At 44.0% G+C, this 20468-nt stretch overlaps 1 protein-coding gene and 1 long non-coding RNA gene across 14 annotated transcripts in view; both read left to right on the top strand.

Annotated features, from left to right (window-relative positions):
* The window catches only part of NEBL (nebulette), a 176013-nt gene that overhangs the window by 101826 nt on the left and 53719 nt on the right, over window positions 1–20468 (top strand). For 7 of the 13 annotated variants that reach the window (XR_014556577.1, XR_014556578.1, XM_083704728.1 and 4 more), the window contains exons 1-2: window positions 143–263; window positions 448–575. The exons of 3 other annotated variants lie outside the window; for them this stretch is intronic. The gene's annotated coding sequence lies outside the window, so the exon portion shown is untranslated. Of the gene's footprint in view, window positions 1–142; window positions 264–447; window positions 576–1289; window positions 1444–5182; window positions 5416–18265; window positions 18346–20468 lie in introns of those variants that run through there. 3 more of the 13 variants (XM_083704733.1, XM_083704737.1, XM_083704734.1) reach the window with 3 other exon arrangements.
* Window positions 10790–12688, top strand: LOC310828537. The gene is made up of 3 exons (XR_014557012.1): window positions 10790–10903; window positions 11102–11223; window positions 12103–12688. It is a non-coding gene; the product is annotated as an uncharacterized lncRNA (long non-coding RNA).

A 20468-nucleotide genomic window follows, 5' to 3' on the forward strand; every position in this document is an offset into this window, starting at 1 on the left:
TCTCTTTAATGACAAGTTTTAGACATTTTGGTTCACCTTTCCATGGTTGGATGGCCATTTTAAATTGCCTGTGCATTTTTCAATTTGTGTGGTGTGATTTAAGATGCTCATAAATTATTTTTTTCAATATTCCAGATCTAAAATATTCACATCTATTCTGCTGAGGAGAGAGAACACACGCTGACTTGGGGGCCTCAAATCTGTCTCTGTGCTTGGTGTACATTCACATTGCATGATCAGGACCATTCTACACCCCGTCCCCTGTAATTGGTATTCTTTGCGGGGTATGTTAGATACTTTCATAATGAAAGTATATTTCAGTCTGCTTAAATATAAAAGGAGGATATCTACTCCTCGCTTAAATATAAAAAGAGGATATCTACTAAAGGTGCACACGCACACCCACCCTTGATTGTTTCCTAAAAACATTGGATTGCTCTTAGGTAGTACTGGTTGATGGGCTGTCACTGGAGAACTTACTAGATTGCTTCCACCTGCTGACTGGAGAAAGTAGCAAAACCACAGATGATGTTATCACCACAGATGATGTTATCACCCTGCGTTCCTGGCCCAAGGTAAGACAACACTGTCCTTGTACTGGTGGTGGTGGGGAAATGGCATCCGTTTGCACTTAGCATGCCTATTATCTGTCTCTGGGCAATAGGTACTGAACAACCTCCAAGAATTTGGGCTAAATGGCATTGCTGTTAGGTAGTTTTCCTCTGCTGACATAGACTGAAGGCACACCTTATAATTTAATTTCAAAGATGTCAAAGGGCATAGGTCAGTACTGGAAATTGTGATGGTTGCATAATTCTACGCCACCCCTTTAAATGAAATCCATTATTACATATATAACAAATTGCAGGGTAAAACTTAGTAAAGATCAAAACTCATTTATTTATTTATTACATTTATGTCCCACATTTCCTCTAAGAAGTTCTAGTTGGCGTATATGGTTCTCTTTCTCTTTCTTCCCATTTATTCCTCACAACAACCCTGTGGTTGTTGGGTTGGGAGACTGTGACTGAGCAGGGATTTGAACCCTGGTCTCCAGGGTCTTAGCCCATCACTCTTAATCTCTATACTACACTGGCTCTAATATGGCGTAAGCTTTCATGGGCCACAGTCCACTTCGCCACATCCAGTGAATCATGCAATGAGCTCTATGAAATCAAATGGCTTCGTGGTTCTTGAAAGACAAACCCCAGCCCATGTGGCAAACCACTTTGAGAAACTCAAGAGAGAAATTGTTTTCTTTGTTTTGTTTTTAATTTGTGTTATGACAGAGGGACCTGCTGTTGAAAGGATGAAAAGAAAGAAAGAGTAAAACTCTGCACAAGCCTTTGGGAGCACCGAAAACATTTCTTTGCATAGGAGCCAACCCCTAGGGGCCAAGGGGTGTTCCCCTCCCTCAAGCTGATGGGCATTGCTATTCAAATGGTGTGCGCGCACCATGTCATGTGATCAATTATGCAGGATGAGGCTTACCTACCTCCCCAATATTTTATTTAAGTTGGCACCCATATTCCTTTACACTATGGACTCATTTCCCCAAAGTGTATAAGCCAGCCTTCCTTAACCTGGTGTCTTCCAGATGTTTTGGACTACAACTCCCATCAAACCCAGATAACAGATGTTTTTCTCCCCCACCACCGAATTTTTAGCCTCAGCATGTCTTTTTAGTATTTGACATTTTCAGAAATGCTGCATTTGTGTGTGTGTGCGCGCGCTTTTCTGTTTATCATTCTGAGAGTTACATATTTGTAAATATGAAGAACAATATGCTTCTTGTAGGGAAATTGCACTGGAAAGTTTCTTAGACCACAGCTAGCCATATCAACAACTAAATTCACTATCTGCTGATGGTGATGTACTGTGCACGGTTTCTGGCTTTAACTGTACACTTAAAAAAAATCCCTATAATTAGAATTGTTGGCACATTTGTGCAACCTGTTTACTTGCTCAAGCATAAGCTGTGCTCTGAAATTGATAAAACAGATTGCAGGGAGAATTGGCAAGCAAAGATGTTAAATGAAGGTCCATAGCACCATTTGGAAACTGCAGAGCATTATTTAAGCAATTTACTTTACCTTCTTCAAGTGATGTTCATACTGATCTCCTAAAGTACTAAATAACCCAATGCAGCTTTGAGAAATGAATGGATTCATGAGTTCCTATTCTAATAGATTCTACTGGATTGAAAATAGGCATGAAAGCAAAAATGAAACAAAATGGGGCTGCGTTTCTGGAGCCTAATAATTACATACCATCCATACTCATGAATTGCATGATGTGATGATGAGGTAAAAAAATAATAATGCTTGGAATCACTGAGCAATTCAGTTTGGTAGGCGTTTAGCTTTTCATACTGGAGTGTGTGGTAGGACTTACATAATTTTGATATTACTAAAAGGTCCACAAATCAAAAGTATGTAACTCTGGAGAAAAAAGAGTGCATTGCCAGCTATGGGGGAAATTTGTGTTGGGTGGTCCTCTGATTAGGGGGAAGCTCAGAACTAGAATGTGCTGTAGTTTGTATCTTAGCTTCCATGCATATCAGATGCTTATTAGGAGTGAAAGCTATAATGCATTTAATTGGTAGATTAATTAGCCAAAATTCTAATCTCATGCATACACATACTTCTCCATGCTTAAAAGGAGAAGTGAAGATTGACCTGTGCACTGATGTCCCCTTTATGCAGCAATGACAGATCCCAGTTCCTTTATTTGATGGAGAGTAAAAGGAAGCATAAAGGTGTTTTTCTCCCCTTCAATGTCTATCTGCTAATCTTTAGATAATTTGCCCTTCAGGATGCAAATGCTACAGCTTTCCTACTATAAATAAAAACCACAGCAACTGAAGCCAACTGTGCTCATTTGGAAACCAATGTCAACGTTTCTTTTAAATCTGGCTCTTTCACAGTACAGATGGATTCAAACTCTTAATTTTTAAAAGGACTATTGCCTGTTTAAATAAAATTTAATGATCAGTTAAATTTGTGTATACATTTAAATATGGCTAAAAATATTTTTTAAATGGTGATGTGTGTCATAATGGGAATCATCTCAGAAGAAAACAAAGGGTGGGGGGGGGGATGCATTTGGTAAGGTGACACTTTGCACCAGGAAATAGTTGTATCAATATATTAATATTTCTCTCGCATGCCCAGTTATTCAGATGTGACACCTTTTTAGTCATTCTATAGGTTTTAATCTATTAATCCAGCCAGTTAATTGATTATTCCTTGCAGCTTCATTTCTAGCCAGTTTTGGCCCCAATGTGGTGGTGTTAAGAACTGAGAATATTCTGTATTCTGGAGTTGGTGTGTTTCTGCTTTTTTGGTCCAAGGCCAGCATTACTCTAATGCAGGCATGGCCAAACTTGGCCCTCCAGCTGTTTTGGAACTACAACTCCCATCATCCTTAGCTAACAGGACCAGTGGTCAGGGATGATGGGAACTGTAGTCCCAAAGCAGCTGCAGGGCCACGTTTGGCCATGCCTGCACTAGAGTAATGCCTGCTCTAGTGGAAAACTGTATTCTAAAAGTGGGTGGGGCTGGACCCACACATAGTCACACATACAAACAGTTATTTCCCATGAAAACAGAAATAGGTTCTTAGAAACATGTTCTTAGAAACATTGTTCAAGTTTTACTTTTTATTTTCTGAAAAAAACAAATAGAAATGCTCCAACACACTTTAGTTATCCTGACTATGCAAAAAAGGCAAAAAGTACTCAGTAATACCTGCAAAATGATGTTATTAAAGCCAATGCAGACAGCTATGTTGCAAGCCCTGCATTATGGCTGTGGAAAGCAATTGCATCTGGAAAATTGCATGCATGCAGCTGCAAAATGCATCGACTATCTTTTGCATATTTGAAGCAAAAGCAAGTCTGCTGAGATATTTCCTTGCTGCCTTGATATTGCAGCAGCTCTTACTGAAGATGGAATCACAATTGTACATTTTGCACAAAACCAAATCCACTTTCCCTCTTGTCTGTTTCCTGCTGAACAGCTAAGGTTTGGAAGAGACCAAGAGGGCCTGGTCAAATCTGGTTTTAGACTGCATCTGTAGCCTGGAGGTTTCCAATCCCTGTTCTGTTATTGCACAACAAAAATAATATCCATTGCAACAAGATCGTAATAAGTTCCTTCTGGGTTAGGCCAGTGGCCCATCTAGTCCAGCATCTTATTCTCACAGTGGCCACCCAGATGCCTATGGGAAACCAGCAAGCAGGATTTGAGCACATTAGGACTCTCCTGTGGTTTCCAGCAGCTGATATTTGGAAGCATTACTACCTTTGACCATGGAGGCAGAGCATAGCCATTGATAGAGTTAGGTAAAGGTAAAGGCACCCGTGACCATTAGGTCCAGTCGTGACCGACTCTGGGGTTGCAGCACTTATCTCGCTTTATTGGCCAAAGGAGCCACTGTACAGCTTCCGGGCCATGTGGCCAGCATGACTAAGCCACTTCTGGCGAACCAGACCAGCACACAGAAACACCGTTTACCTTCCCGCCGGAGTGGTACCTATTTATCTAATTGCACTTTGACATGCTTTCGAACTGCTAGGTTGGCAGGAGCAGGGACCGAGCAATGGGAGCTCACCCCGTCGCGGGGATTCGAACCGTTGACCTTCTGATTGGCAAGTCCTAGGCTCTGTGGTTTAACCCACAGCGCCACCGGCGTCCCTTATTGATAGCCTTAACCTCAATGAATTTGTCCAATCCTCTTTCAAAGCCTTCCAAGTTGGTGGCCATCATTATCTCCCAAGGGAGTGAGTTCCATTGCTTAACTAAGTGCTACATGAAGAAATGCATCCTTTTATCTTGTTCTGAATCTTCCAACAACCAACTTCATTGGGGACCACAAATTCCAGTGTTATGAGAGAAGGAGAAAAACTTTCTCCACTTTCTCCATGTCATGTATACTTTTATAAACTTCTATCTTGTCCCCTCTTATTAGTTTTTTTCTCTGAACTAAAAAGTCCTAAACACTGCAACCTTACCTCATAGGTTGGGTTGCCATATTTCAAACCCCGTTTTACAAAAACGCCCCCCAAAGCGATTCACCCTGGATGTCAATTCTGCCTTTGAAATCCCAGTAATGTCCAGGAAGATCAGGACGTATGGCATCCCTACATAATGACAACTCTAGGTTTCACGCCACAGATCCTACTTGGCATTGGGTACGAACAAGCCAAAAAACCCATCAAACAGCGTGTGGAAGGCACTGAACGCCAAGCAGATCTAGCCAGATGACTGAATGACCTGGATACTTGAAGGAGTCCTGCACAGATGTTAAGATCTGCCAGAGAGGCCTCTCTTGGTGTTGTGCCATTAGGTGTCAAACCCAGCATGGTTTGATGATGCCCTACTTATGAAACTCCCTGCCTCAGAAATATAGCTGGTGACTATGCTGCTTACATCCAGATGCCCATTTAAAACTTGGTTAGTCCTTTCAGAGCAACTAACAGATTAAGTGATGGCTACAGTTTCAGGAATGCAGGATGCACTGTGGTCTAAACCACAGAGTCTAGGGCTTGCCAATCGGAAGGTCGACGTTTCGAATCCCCATGATGGGGTGAGCTCCCATTGCTCGGTCCCTGCTCCTGCCAACCTAGCAGTTCAAAAGAACGTCAAAGTGCAAGTAGATAAATAGGTACTGCTCCGGCGGGAAGGTAAACGGCGTTTCTGTGCACTGCTCTGGTTTTGCCAGCTTAGTCATGCTGACCACATAAACCGGAAAAACTGTCTGTGGAAGCAGACAAACACTGGCTGCTTTGGCCAGTAAAGCAAGATGAGTGCCGCAACCCCAGAGTCATTTGCGACTGGACTGGGGTCCTTTACCTTTACCTTTTTACAGTTTTATGATGGGTTGAAATATTTTTTTAATTTTTAATTGTAGTGGACTCTGCATTTTTATTGAGGTTTTACCTTGAGATCTTTGGATATAGCTGTATAAAATTCTTTTAAAGGCCTAATAGTTATAAAATGCACAGAAATCATCTTACATTTATAACAGGAAAGAATTAAGGGAGTTGTATGAAATATTCTTCAATTTTGTTTTTACTTAAAATAGTATTGCATGCCTTAATCTTTAGCAGAGAAGTAGGAGCAGAATATTTTGGCAACGTGTTTGAATTATTCAGATAATTCTCACTTTGGCCAGAGCGGTTGCATATGTTGAGTACTGCATCTTGCTTGTAGCGTGAACAGCTTGCATCTTTACTTGTTAGCTTGCTTTGGCTGTTTGACTCCTTCCAGGGATTTTATAAACTTAACTTTTTCTGAAGGCATTCTGTTGCACAGAACAGTCAGTCAGTTGAATCTCACGCAGCTCTCCCTTTAACATCAAGGTCGGCTATTTTTATATGAACAGGGACTGAAGTGCAGATATGAATGTCTTTCTGCCAATTGGCAAGCTTGTAGTAGTAAGGGACATAGTAACTTTTGTATGTATTACTTGCCTAACGCTTGTGAACTTTTTGAACTACCTGAACTGCTATTCAAAGTGGATTAAAGGGGGAGAGAGAGCATGAATTAGGTAGGATGTCCTGAAAAAGCTTCATCTTTGGAATGTGCTGCCCTCTTACCTGCCTGTGTGTGCCATACACACAGAAAGGTCCTCCTACCTTTCTCCTCAAGGTCAGCAAAGGAGCTTATGAGGAGCATAATGGAACATGCAAAAGAGGAAGGTGGAGAAAGCAAAATGTTTTTTTCTCCAGCTGCTAGCTTGCTATGCCTGCCTTGGCCTTGGCGTTATTTATTGCATTTTTATGATTCATCATCTGCCTGGTGACTGGGGAAGCATTTCTGTTGTGTTTAAAATGCTGAAATATAGATGAATAATACTGGATTCCTAGTCATTCTTCTACTTCGAATGGAGATTTTTGAATGCGCCAGCGTTGTTTTGTTTGTTTATTAGTCTTGATTCTTTGATACACTTTGTAGCAGGGTTAAATGGCCAGAACACCTTCCTTTTAAAGTATGACAGGGATGAGATTTTAAGGTTGCTGCAAGATACGGTATAGCAAAATGCAATATAAATTACACTACAGGAAGATCATTGTTAGAGAAAAGTGAGTTTTCTTAGATGATAATGGGGGGGGGGCCTATTGTGAATCTGTTAAAACAAAATATGGTGTGCTTTTACTTTTAGAGGTCATAATGGTGTTTTCTTATAAATAAGTTGGATTTACTACAGCATTAGTATGCAAATATTAGTCGGGGGGGGGGTACTTTGGAAAGGAGAAATCCAGCATAGACTGATGCTTATTGGGACCGATGCTTATTGGGACAGAAGGCAGGGAAACCAACAGTAGGTTGTATGTCTACTTTTGGGTAAAATCTGAAATAAAAAGTGCACTGGAGTGTTAGTATTTCACCATAGCTCTGTTTAAGTGAATATAAGCCTCCTTAGGCATGCTTGAGGTTCTTCATTGTATACCTGTGTTTTATATGTAGGATGAAAATATGATTTTAAATAGGAGTATTTTAAGAGATGTTGTTACCTAAGGAAGTTGTAGAATACTAGAAAATGCTGTTGCATTTATTTTGAATGTAGCATTGTCTCCCAGCTGAACTGTAGATCTTGTAAATGTTTAAGAGAAAACGCTACTGAATATGAGAGAGGATATAATATAATGTATCATTTCTTACAATCCTAGAAATTGTTAATGACTTGCCAACACAGCAGATGCAACGTATCCAAACTTGAGTAAATAAACTCTTGTGGGCTGTATTCTTCAATGTAGCAAAAGGTCTGCTTACTTGAGTAGCTTGTTGCCTGGTTGGCGGAGAGGCAATTTGTGAGGCCCAAGGAGCAGACACATCTGGGGGGACACATGTGGTTCACTGATTGACCAAAAAAGGGCAGGAAGTTAAAATATTGACCTGCAATCTCATTTACCACTCTTCCTGTGGTTTGTGTCCTTGGCCCTGTCAATCTGTGCACCAGTGGTGCTGAGAAATATTTTTTAGCATACCTCTCTGTCTGATTGGCAGATGGAGATGTTTCTATGCAGGGCTCTTCTTTCAATAGAGAAGTATTTAAGGACTCTCTACTTTAGTGTGTATTTCAGCCTATTTTTGTTCATATATTTAGTTTTCTGACATCAATACTGTGGGTATAATTCCATTAAAGCTATTCTGAGTGGGTACTTGGGGGCTATTATGAAATGTATTAGCAAAAGGGAATAAGCAACAGTAACAATGGACAAAGCATTCAAGGGGAGTAATAGTACCGCTCTATTCCGTCTTGGATGCGGGTGGCGCTGTGGGTTAAACCATAGAGCCTAGGACTCGCTGATCAGAAGGTCCGCAGTTTGAATCCCCGCCACAGGGTGAGCTCCCATTGTTCGGTCCCTGCTCCTGCCAATTTAGCAGTTCGAAAGGACGTCAAAGTGCAAGTAGATAAATAGGTACCGCTCCGGCGGGAAGGTAAACGGCGTTTCTGTGCGCTGCTCTGGTTCGCCAGAAGCGGCTTAGTCATGCTGGCCACATGACCCGGAAGCTGTACGCTCGCTCCCTCGGCCAGTGTAGTGAGATGAGCGCCGCAACCCCAGAGTTGGCCACGACTGGACCTAATGGTCAGGGGTCCCTTTACCTTTACCTTTATTCCGTCTTGGTCAGACCTTCACCTGGAGTACTATGTCCAGTTCTGGGCACCAAAATTTAAGAAGGATATTGACAAGTGGAAGGCATGCACAAGAACATGCCCAAGATTATAAAGGGTTTGGAAACCAAGCCTTATGAGGAATGGTTGAGGGAGTTGGGTATGTTTTGCCTGTGTAAGAGGAGAAATATAGGAGATATGAAAGCCGTCTTCAAATATCTCAAGGGCTGTCACTATTATTTTAACTGTTCATCAAATATTTGAGGATCTGTGGCAATAACTGAGGGGAAGCTAGTAGCCTAGTCTGTCATTCTTCAGATCAGCAAAGCTATCAATAGAGCAACTGTTGACTAGTAGGAAAATCCCCAGGAAAATTCTAATGTTTACTTCTGCTTTAGGAGCATTTAGGAACAGACATTTCCAGTCCAACCAGTGAGACAAATATTTGTGTTCTCAGAAGAGACTGATCCCAACCATGATAATGATTTTATTCAACCATAATAAGGGCTTTATATAAGCTCCTCCAAATGAGTTGGTTTTGTGTTTTAGGGTAGTGTAAAACTAGATTACAGAATAGAGGTGGAGAAGTCCTTTTGACCAGATAAACTCTCTGCGGGCCACATTTGACTGGTGAGAAGGGCTTCCCACTTGTCCATTGCCTGACATCATATATAGCCAAAGATTATTCAAGATTAAAAGGTAGGGCTAAACCAAACCATGGCAATAATTTTATTTTGGGAACCTGCTTGTTTGCACTAAGCCATAGTTTGCAAACTGGACTGTTTTGTCTTTCCATTGACGGATAAAAGGCATGTTATCAATGGCATAAATGAGTTTGGTGATGGAGGAAAGAGTTTTCCTAATATTTCAACAAGTTCATTGTGCTTCTATAATTGAGAAATGGGATTTGTGTGTCTGAGTGAGGAATCCTGAGGTGCTCCAAGGAACATGATGAAGAGTCTGGCCTGGTTCACCTATAATGCAAAGCCATACATTGTTTCACCAAACTGTGATTTGTTTCAATGTCTAACCCAACTGAACAGAATAACCTTGGGTTTTATTCTGTGAACAAACCACAATGTGAAGTCAAGGTTTGTTGTTGGCTTATGAACCATGGATTGTTTAAACTCTGATTTGGCATTATGCCCCAACCCATAGGCTTGGTTTGTTTGGCCACCTCATTCTAGATGCTCACCAAGCTATAGGCAGGAGCAGCTAGAAAACAAATCAAGCCTTGGAAAACTAAGCTTTGGCTTGTTTGCTTATCTGTGAACAAAGCATGGTTAAAACAATCAACGGCTTAAGAGTTATGTGTGAATGCAGACGGTACATTTACACAGAGCTGTAAATCCATAGTATTAACTTTATTTTGAGAACATTAATTTAATACTTAAACAAATGCCCTAGATTTAGCTAATGAAAAGCATAGTGTTTTGCAGTTTGATGGAAAAAAGCATTAATCTGTTACTTCCTGACCCTGTCTGATTTGTAAGTGGTAGGGCTAGGATGAGACATGAAATAATACTGAAGCAGACATTACACATGCCTTCACCCTGCTGATCCTTTTCATGATGTCATGCACTTAGATTCTATGGTTTCCAGTTTTCATATGATGGATTTTATAAGACGGCGAAAGTTCTCATAATTATCCAGATATTATAGCTACTGTTTTGGGTAGAGATAGTACCGCACAATTATTTTGCTTTTAGAAATAAAATCTTTTATAAGTTTTATGTTGCATGAGGCATTTTAAATGATATTAAGTTCCTCTAAAATGTTCGGCTAACAAAGCCCTAAACATGTTTGTGCACACAGAGCACATTCTTTGCATTCAAGGTTTAATCCCTGACTTGTCTAGTTTAAAAAATCAGGTAGCAGGTGATGAGAGAGACCTTTCTTTGTTTGAGATGTTGGAATGCCACTTGCAGAGTGTTGTTGCTATAATATTTATATCCCATCTTTCCCCCTGACACAGTAGTCAGTTCTGTGATGAATAGACCAGTGGTTTGACAGGTGGTGCTTATCCAGTTTGGGGGGCCTCTGGTTGTGGCCCATCATGGACACCCCCCCTTTGCCCTCACGGCCAATCATTGGGCTGCTGTGTGGCCAGCCACGATGGCTCCTGGGATAGCCTGCCAAGGGAGCAATTTGAATTTTCACCTATTCAGGGCCTTGGGTGGGTAGAGCTTTGGCAGCAGACTGGAGGGAGCAAGTCTTCACTACGGTCCGCTGCCAGGGAATAAAAGATGGCTGTGCTGCGGATCCTCAGCTGAGTCAACCAGTGGCGTAGCGTGGGGGGTGCAGGGGGGGCCGGCTGCACCGGGTGCAACATCTGGGGCTTAGGGTTAGGGGGCGCAAATCCATGGGTTAGGGGGCGCAAATCCACGGGTTAGGGGGTGCAAATCCACGGGTTAGGGGGTGCAAATTACTTGCCTTGCCCCAGGTCTGACAACCCACGCTACGCCACTGGAGTCAACAGAAGAGCAACCCAGTTGCCCACCCTACATGTTATTCTTTAGACACCAGTAAAAAAAACCCTTGCTGTGGTTTAAGGTAGTCACGGTCTTTGGGGCCGGGCCTGTTTGGGGTTTTTCCTCATCAGTGGCGTAGCATGGGGGGTGCCAGGGGTGCCAGCCGCACCGGGCGCAACATCGGGGGGGGGGGCGCGAGTCCAGAGGGAAGGGACAAGTTCCTTCCTCCGCCGGGCTCCCCGCCGCCACCGCCAGCCTTGCGCCCTAGCGCGCGCGGCCACCGCGGCCACCGCCGCCACGGCTGCGCTCCACTCACTGCTCGCAGGAGGAGCAGCCGCTGCAGCAGTGCCGACGCCGCCACCAACGCCTGGCCGGGCACGGGCAGCCTTCGCACCCGCCGACGCCGCCACCCCCTCGGCCCAGCCACAGGCGGCGGCTGCTTCTGCTGACTGGGAGGGAGGGGAGCTCCGAGGGGCCTCGCCGCACCCTGCTCTCCCCAAAACCCTCCAAGAGGAAGCCGGCGGGTGGGCGAGGGTCTCCCGGCGGAAGGGGGTGCCGCTGGCTCCGGCTCTCAGCGCAAGTCTCAGCCGCGGGGGGGGGGGTCGGGCAAGGACGGAGCGTGGCTGGAAGCCCCCGGACCAGGCCGGGGGGAGGAGAGGCGCTCGCCAAGCCCGGATCTGGAGCGCCTCGCAGCGCGGGCTCCACCTACAGCCCACGGAGAGGAGGGGGCGGGGAGGTGCCCGAGGGGAGGGGGCTTCGGCTGCCTCGGCCCGCGGGGGCTCCGCAAATAATAAATTTAATAAATTCCTGCTGAGCCTTAAGGGGGGGGTCCTTGGCTCCTTCGCTCGCCCCCAGCCCCAGTGGCGTAGCGTGGGGGTGCAGGGGGGTGGCTGCAACATCTGGGGGGGCACGCTCGCACTCGAGTGCTAAAATCCAGGGGTTAGGGGGCACAAATTACTTGCCTTGCCCCGGGTGCTGACAACCCATGCTACGCCACTGTTCCTCATAGCAATCACCACAACTTTCAGTGGATGGAATCCTTAGTCCAGTTCTGCGTCTGGGGTGATTTAGTGCATTACCCCGACCTCAAGCTGGTTTGATCTCAGGGTTCCCCGGTAAAGGGGTCTGATTGGAAGTTTCTGTCCTGAAGCCACATGGGGAGCAATAGGGCCATAGAACTTCGAGTAGTGGCAAGGGGAGGCCCAGCTTTGTTGACCTACATCTTAAGGTGGCAGGCATAGCCCTGTCTAATCCTCAGCCTTCCCTCTGGAGGCTGATAATGGATACACACCCAATGCCTAAGCCAAAGCTTATCTACACCATTAATCAATAAAGTTGTGACCAAATTTTAATCCCAGAAAGTTGTTGTGTCTTGTTTGCTTCCCCTGTCATTCCTCATGTCTTTGCCCACAAGGGTTGAGCACACTGTGAGTAGGTCTACATTATTGGGCAACTTCATGGCTGCCTGTCTTTGTGAACTATAAAATAGTTTTATAGTCTCATCTAAGGCCATGGTGTTTGGCTTTTTCTTTTGGTCTATTATTTGTAACATTAAGAGACTTCTGTACAGTAATGCACTAGAAATTTAAGTTTTTTTTAAAATAAATGAATGATCTGACTGCAGCCAGGAGCCCGTGGTAGATTGGAGCAAGGTTTTTAGAAGGAGGAACGGCATCTGCGCTGAGTGAAAGACAGACTGTTCCAGTCGCTGAGAATGGCAGGAATGGACGAAGATAAGCATAGCATGAATATGAACTTGTGGCAGTAAGAAAAGGAATAAGGGGGAAAAGATAAGGTGACACAAAAATGCAATCCAATATAGGCTGCAAGTGACAAGATGAAGTAGGACAGATTCTTTTTTTCAAACCAATAGCTTATTTATTAAGGTTTACATATTCAGGCTGTCACCAGAAAGTTAATTTCCAGGAGGGCCAAGGGCATAACTTGGATGAGCTTTTAGGCTTTTATCTTTCTGATGATCTCATAGGCAGCCAGAGTCTGCCTTTCTGTTTAAAAATAATAATACTATCTAGCGCCAGGGGCTGGTTTGAATCTGTACCAATGAGCTTTGTGGATTTTTCTAGAGCATGAGAGGCGACTTTTAAGTCTCATCAAAACCCCAGAGATAATAATCTGTAAATCAAAATGGCATGAGGCTTTGCCAGGAGGCAGAAGAGGGAAACGTCAAATCTTATTTATACGTACCTTTCCCAACATGGAGCCTTATTTCATTTCCTAACACACTTTTAAATCTAACATGCAATAATCCAGCTTCACTATGTTAGTAATTTAAACCACTCCGCAGCTAATGTCACCAAACGCAAGCTAGAAATTAAGCATATGCAGAGAATTGTATAGCTTCATATTTGTACTTATCAAGCCAGATGCTTTCAAAAGCACCGACAGCTGTAAACAGCAGTGCATCACAAGCAGAAAGGGTGTTCTGTAAATTAAAGCAAGAAAGTCGCAACCCCAAAAGAAAGCTTATAAAAAGCAAAATAACTGGTATTTTATCTTGCAGCAGGTCAATAATAGATCTGCCACCTTCTACACATTTTAAATTTAGTAATTTGCTTGTTAACACATTGTGTTTTAATGCAGTAACCAACTTACCTGTAGTTTGAAATATTAGGTCAAAGGTTTGGAATAAGTGCACTTTTTTAAAATCACATAAAACTATCTTTAGCTAATTACACTTTGAAAATGTTGCTCATTGAGCTGTTCATTTTAGATAGCACCTAAGGGTACTTCCATATGGTTCATTCAGAATTCGCTGCTTCATAGGATGGTTCACCCAGGTTAAGGCTGAATGAAATAACCATTTATACAGAGCCCTCCTAGTGCATCACCACCACTCTAAGATGTCAGGGAACTGACATCGGAGCCAGAAGTGGAGGCAGGGCTCCCAAGCGATGCCGGAGAAGGGCCAAGCAGGGAGAGAGGGGACTCATCAGCTGGGGAAGGAAATCAGCGTAACACCAGGGATAAAGGGGGGCGGATGGGGGAATCGGAGAGAGGGCTCCAGGACTCTTCGCTGGAGACCAGCAGGGAGAGCACAGGTCCTCCACTACCCACACCCACCCTGCGCAGAAGACTTCCGCGCAGGGAAAGTAGGCGTAGACTTGGCATCAAAGAACTTCTTTGCTGGAAGAAGTTCAAGAAACGCCCACTGACGGATTCTGCTAGCGACTGAACAGCCACAAAGTGAAGGGCTGTCCAGACAGAAAAGGTTTAACCAGGCTACCTAGCCAGGAGTGGCGGCAACTTACGCACGAGCAACCCCTATAACCATTACATAAGATTATGGTTGTAGTCTCTTTAGTTTTGACATACCTAGTCCACTTTCCTATCTTTCACAGCTGAAAAAGGACCAAGTGCCAAGAGCAGAAGACAGCAGCCCCTATAGGCTAGTATCTCAGGAAAATTAAGAAATGAATCACATTCTCCTCCACCGATGTCATGGCTGCTATATGAAAGGAGGAAAAGCTCTCTGCACAGGCCCATAACTCAGTTGCAGAGCACACGTCTTGCAGGTGCCAGGTACTTTATCTATGCACTATATGTGCGCCCAGATAAGAAATGGGGTTCCAAGGCTAATTCTAGTTTTTATTGAGTCCTGACTGCTCTGTCTTGTAGCTGCCAAGTTCTACCGAGCACTGGAGCAGATGTTCAGATGGTAGGGTAAAGGTAAAGGGGCCCCTGACAATTAGGTCCAGTCGTGGCCGACTCTGGGGTTGCGGCACTCATCTCGCTTTATTGGCCAAGAGAGCAGGCGTACAGCTTCTGGGTCATGTGACCAACATGACTAAGCCGCTTCTGGTGAACCAGAGCAGCGCATGGAAACGCTGTTTACCTTCCCTGCCGGAGCAGTACCTATTTATCTACTTGCACTTTGACGTGCTTTCGAACTGCTAGGTTGGCAGGAGCTGGGACCGAGCAACGGGAACTCACCCCGTCACGGGGATTTGAACCACCGACCTTCTGATCAGCAAGCCCTAGGCTCTGTGGTTTAACCCACAGCAGTAGGGTATGGAACCCCAATTAATAAAATGTACAAAGACCCCAAATATGTCTTGATTAGGTTGCCCTATTAAAACTCTTTCTCTAGTGATTTCCCCACAGCACCAGTTTATTTTTACAACAACTAAAAAAACTCCTGGCATGTTTAAGAGTGGAGGCTGACACTCAGCTGCTGTTAGAGAGATAGAAACACTTTCCTCCAGGGGTAAAATGTAAATGCTTGAATTATTAAACTAGCTGCACGTTACACTAAATGTTATTGTGTTGCTTGTGCACATATTAATTTGCTTAATATATGGTGGTAGATAATATTCAAGACAGCTTCTGAAGGTGTCGCCATATTGACTTGTCGCAGGAAATATAACTTGTGGCACCTTGAAGATTAACAGACTTATTGTGGCAATCACTGTTGTGGGCTAGAGCTTGCTTTTCCAGACCTATGAAACTATACACATGCACCTAGGGCCAAAAGGGCCATGAAATTAAAAGTTAATGTATGTTCTCCATATGCATTACAGATGCAGAAAATTCAAAAAGATGCCCATGGGGAATCTTTGACATTATCTAGCAGAGAACAAGTCCCTTATTATAAACTTGTCCACTAAACAAACAGCTGCCCAATCATGAGATACCATGACAGATCCACACCAGAGCAAACCATGACAGATCCCTAAATTATTTAAAAAGTCCCCCGCCACCTAAACTGCCTAAAGCACATTTAGCTTTAAACTTGCTTTCCCCATAAGAAAGTCAACCCACTGTCTCTTCAATACTTCTTCAGTACAATGTACGTCCAGTACTCTGAAGACGTGCAAGCTCTCCTTCTTTAAGTGAGAAAGTTGTCTGTGTCTACAGCAAAAAAGTGACTCTAAAGTGAAATGATGCCCAAAATGATTGGGCGCCAGCAAGTCACTATATGCACTAGAAAATGAAGTTATGTGCTGGGCCATCTGCAGCCACCCACACTCCATTGTTTCCACAGAAATGCCTTGGGATTCACATCGGGCCTACCAGCATTTTGGAGAATTAAAAATACAGGGGCCTTAACCACTCAGCCACCCCAAAAAGCAAGCATCAGGGGTGGTAGCAGTGGCAGGAGTAATGGAGAAGAGCAGGGTGGCCAATACAGTAAAGGTGGCAAGGAGGTGGACCAGCACAAAGGTGACCAAGGCCGTCTTACCCATAGGCACTAGGGGTGCGGGACACCTGGGCGCCGGGCTCTTAGGGGCACCAGGCCGAGAGTCCAGGGCCTGAGAGTTGAGTCCGAGGAAGAGCCTGTCTGCCGGTCAGAGCGCTGCGGTGGGCTCTTCTGCTGCGGCGCAGGTTCAGGGGCGACTGAGCCAGCAAGACGCTGAGGTGGCTGGCTGGCTCCACCCTCCATGCCTGGGACTGGGCTACCTGGGGGGAGGGGCACTGGCGGATCTTTGCACCCTGGCACCGCATATGCTTAAGACAGCCCTGAGGTGGCACACAGGGTTCCTTGTCCAGGGCACTCAAAACTGGCGGCATCTCGGAAGCGGAATGGAAAGCAATAGTAGAACAGCTTAAAACCATTGGGTTCTGTGGCTGACTTTGGTAGCCTACTGTACCAGTCTTGGCAGATGTCCTTAGATTGCTACTAGGTTGTCATGAGAAAGACAGAGGGAGGGTGGGGAGAGAAAAAAGACAGGTAGTGCCATTTTGAGGCTCCCTCCCCTCTTTCATCTGTTGCTTTCGATGTCTACATTTTATATCTCTCATTACTAAGTAACCAGATATGTCAATTTCATGCAGTAGTAAATAGGTGATGGAGGGTCACCAAACATGTTACCTTGTTCAGAGATGTTCTTGGCCTCAGACCATTCATAATCTTCACTTTGCATTATGGCAGCCTATCACAAAATAGGCACAGCCAAGCACCAGACAAGTGCCGGTTCCCTTGACCTGAAAGCGAGATGAGCGCCGCACCCCATAGTCACCTTTGACTGGACTTAACCGTCCAGGGGTCCTTTACCCTTTAACGTTTTACCCTTAGAAAAAATAGGAGCTAAAGGCCATTTTGAAAAGCCATATCTGTGCTGGCTCTTCTACCAAAGTTCCTTTATGACCAAAACAGCCAATTTAATCAATGAAAACTCATGATTTAGATCCCATTCAGGATGAAGACAAAAAGCATGCTAACCTGCCAGCCAATCAGAGATCTGCTCCCATGAAGGGTGACAATCCAAAGCCTTGTGTGCTTCTTCACTGAAGTGAATGGGCTGTGTCAGCAGCTTGCATGGATAATGCCCTAGGGCAGGAGTCTGGATTTTGTAGCCCCAATTCCATTTTTGAAACTGAAGTATTGTAAGACATCTAAAGTGTGATGTTTCATGAGACACTGGGCGGATAGTCCCAAGGCTTGATAGAGATGCAACAGGAACTCAGGAGCAGAGGAAGCTGCCTTATGCTCCGTCAGACCACTTGGTCTGCCTAGTTTCAGGCTTAATTTGGAAATTTTGATGTATATTATCTCTTGAGCTTACACTGTGTGTTCCTGAACTATGCAGCACAAAAGCCTGTTTCTATTTAAGTGTTCATAATTCCGGCCCTCCCAATGAATTGTGAAACCTAAAGTTTCATATGGCTCGATCAAAGAGTGCCTGCAAAGCAAAGCATTCTATGTAGCAATTGAATATATATATATATATATATATATATATATATATATATATATGCTTTCGTAGATTTTCACGGGTACAGGAATGCAGGTTTTGGTGTCCTCGGGTGTTACACGGGAAGACACCCGAGGACACCAAAACCTGCATATATATATATATATATATATTGCTGGGTATACAACCTTTTTTTTACCGGCATTAAATTGTCATTTAGATCCTAAAATATGCTAACTGTACTCACAGAGCTGCTGCAGCTGCATGTGTTGGAATGTAGTATGGCAACTGTAAAATAGATATTTGACAATGTGTAGGCAGAATTATGTTTTTCAGGAGGTTGCAAGAAAGAGCCATATTTATCACCATCTCCCTGTTGTCAAGGTAACCATGTTTCCTTGTTGGGTAGCGTTCTTCGTAGGGAGCCTAACTTCCCTTTACCTAATTATTGCTAGCCATTACATTTTCAATTCATTTTATGTCAGTTCTCTGGAACGACACATCCTCGTTTCTCTCCAGGGTTAGGGTCAGCCTATGTGTTAGCATGTGGATTGTGCTGACAGCCTATAAAGCCATGTGGAGGAGATTTACAGTGAAAGGTAGGAAAGAGTGCGGTGCCAAACGTGTCCTTGAAACAGCCTCCCCCAGCCATTTTTCTCTCAATAAGTTTACTTGTAACCTTGGAGGTCTCACCAGGAGAGTAATAGCTGGGCAAGGCAATTTCGGGGGAGAAGCACTGGTGGAGAAAGGATTTTAGGACAAGAACTTCTAGTGTCAGAACTGTGCTTGAATGTGATGAGCTGTAGAATTGTAGTCATCTGCCTAGGCAGCCAAGTACTCGCAGAGCCTGGAATAGCCATACCTAGTGATGGTACCATTGGGCCCTTCTACCTGGGAATGGAGGAGAGACTTACCTAATTTGCAGTTTCCAAAATAATATGCAGACTTAACCATAGCCATCGTTCAAAATTTCCACTTCAGTTCTCCATAATACATAGTGATGTATATTAAAAATGCAAATAGTATGGTAAAGAGCTCATTTAAAAATGCATAGTTGAAAATAACATGCAAAAACGCATTATACTAAAAAACATTGCTTTGCAAAAGTGTGAATATTAGGGACAAATGCATATCAAAACGTTTAAAAGAGGTTTTTATGAGGACTTAAAAAAATAAATCACAAGCTGTTGCAGAAATTATTCTAGACTTTCAGGCTGGAATAATGAGGGGGAAAAAAACCAACCCTGAAAGTGATGTTTCCTAGGTTCTGGGCCAACACTGTAACTACTATACCATAAGGCCTTTGCATTCCCTTCATTTGGTTCTGCTGGACTTGGACCCAAGCATCTCTTCCAACAGGGTATTCCTTGTATTCTGTCTGCCCTTCAAACAGAGTACTGCCCTCTGTAAAGTAGGGCACATTGCCACCTTGATAGGCTCTGGGAAGGTGTGTCAAGAACACGAGCACACAGATGAGTACTCTGTGTCCTCTTGGAATGATATATTCAGTGCGTCTAGAAAACAAGAACAACCCCAGATAAGTAAACACAGGAAAATGAACCTTCAGCAAGTTCATGTATGGGAAAGGGAGAGCAGGGAATGTAGGACAAGCTACAGAGTATTTCTAGCTCAGCACTTAGGCACTTAGTCCACAACACCAACAGAGGGTACTGTAAATGCTGCCCTGGCTGGTATCCCAATGCAGTATTATTGTACGATCAAAGTCATTCTGTAGAACCGCTTTTTAGAAATTCTTCACGGTATATTTTAGAAGGTTTTTAGTATGCTTTTACCATATTGTAACTTTCACCTGTTAAGTCAACCAGGTTCTCTTTATTGAAAATGACAGGAGTCTTTTCAGGTAAATGTGTCAAAATGTAATGTAGGTTTACTGTATAACTAACCCCCCCCCCCCCAGTATTTGAACTATACAGCTTTCTGGGAAATCTGTAGGAATAGCAGAAAGCTATGTTTGCTGTTTGTCTACAAGACAGACTTGTAATTAGCAGTGGGGGTTTGACATACTTGGTCAATGGTCTCTGATCCCTGCCGAGCTGTGCATGGGATTCCAGGGGTCTTGGCCCTCAACTAGGGTCTGTGTTCCTTTGGAAAATTGAAGATGCGGCAGAGGCTGTTGTAGCTTTAAGAAATACGATTATTATTTTTTTAAAAAAACATATTTACCCCTGAATTTAGATGGAGGGTGTCCAGATCTTACAGCATAGTCATCTCAAGCCAGTGTGGTGCAGTGGTTAAGAGCGGTAGTCTCGTAATCTGGGGAACCGGGTTCGCGTCTCCACTCCTCCACATGCAGCTGCTGGGGGACCTTGGGCCAGTCACACTTCTTTGAAGTCTCTCAGCCTCACTCACCTCACAGAGTGTTTGTTGTGGGGGAGGAAGGGAAAGGAGATTGTTAGCCGCTTTGAGACTCCTTAAAGGGAGTGAAAGGCGGGATATCAAATCCAAACTCTTCTTCTTCAAGAGGGGCTTGTTCCCCACAGCAGTGAAGCGCAGGAGCCCAAAGTACCTCTCCCAGCCATACTGCAGGCAGATTGCCCAAGATAGATATCTCCCTTTGTTCTCCCTTCTTCTTCCCATCACACCTTGCTAAAGACACTCTTTCCTGTCACCTCCCCCACCTTGGCAACCTCTGTCTGCCCAGGCCCAAGATTCCTCTTAGATTGGGCCATCAATACCTTTTGTAATACTAACATCACTATCC

The sequence above is a fragment of the Podarcis gaigeae genome (assembly GCF_964106915.1).
Source record: "Podarcis gaigeae genome assembly, chromosome: 12".
NCBI classification, from domain to species: Eukaryota; Metazoa; Chordata; class Lepidosauria; order Squamata; family Lacertidae; genus Podarcis; species Podarcis gaigeae.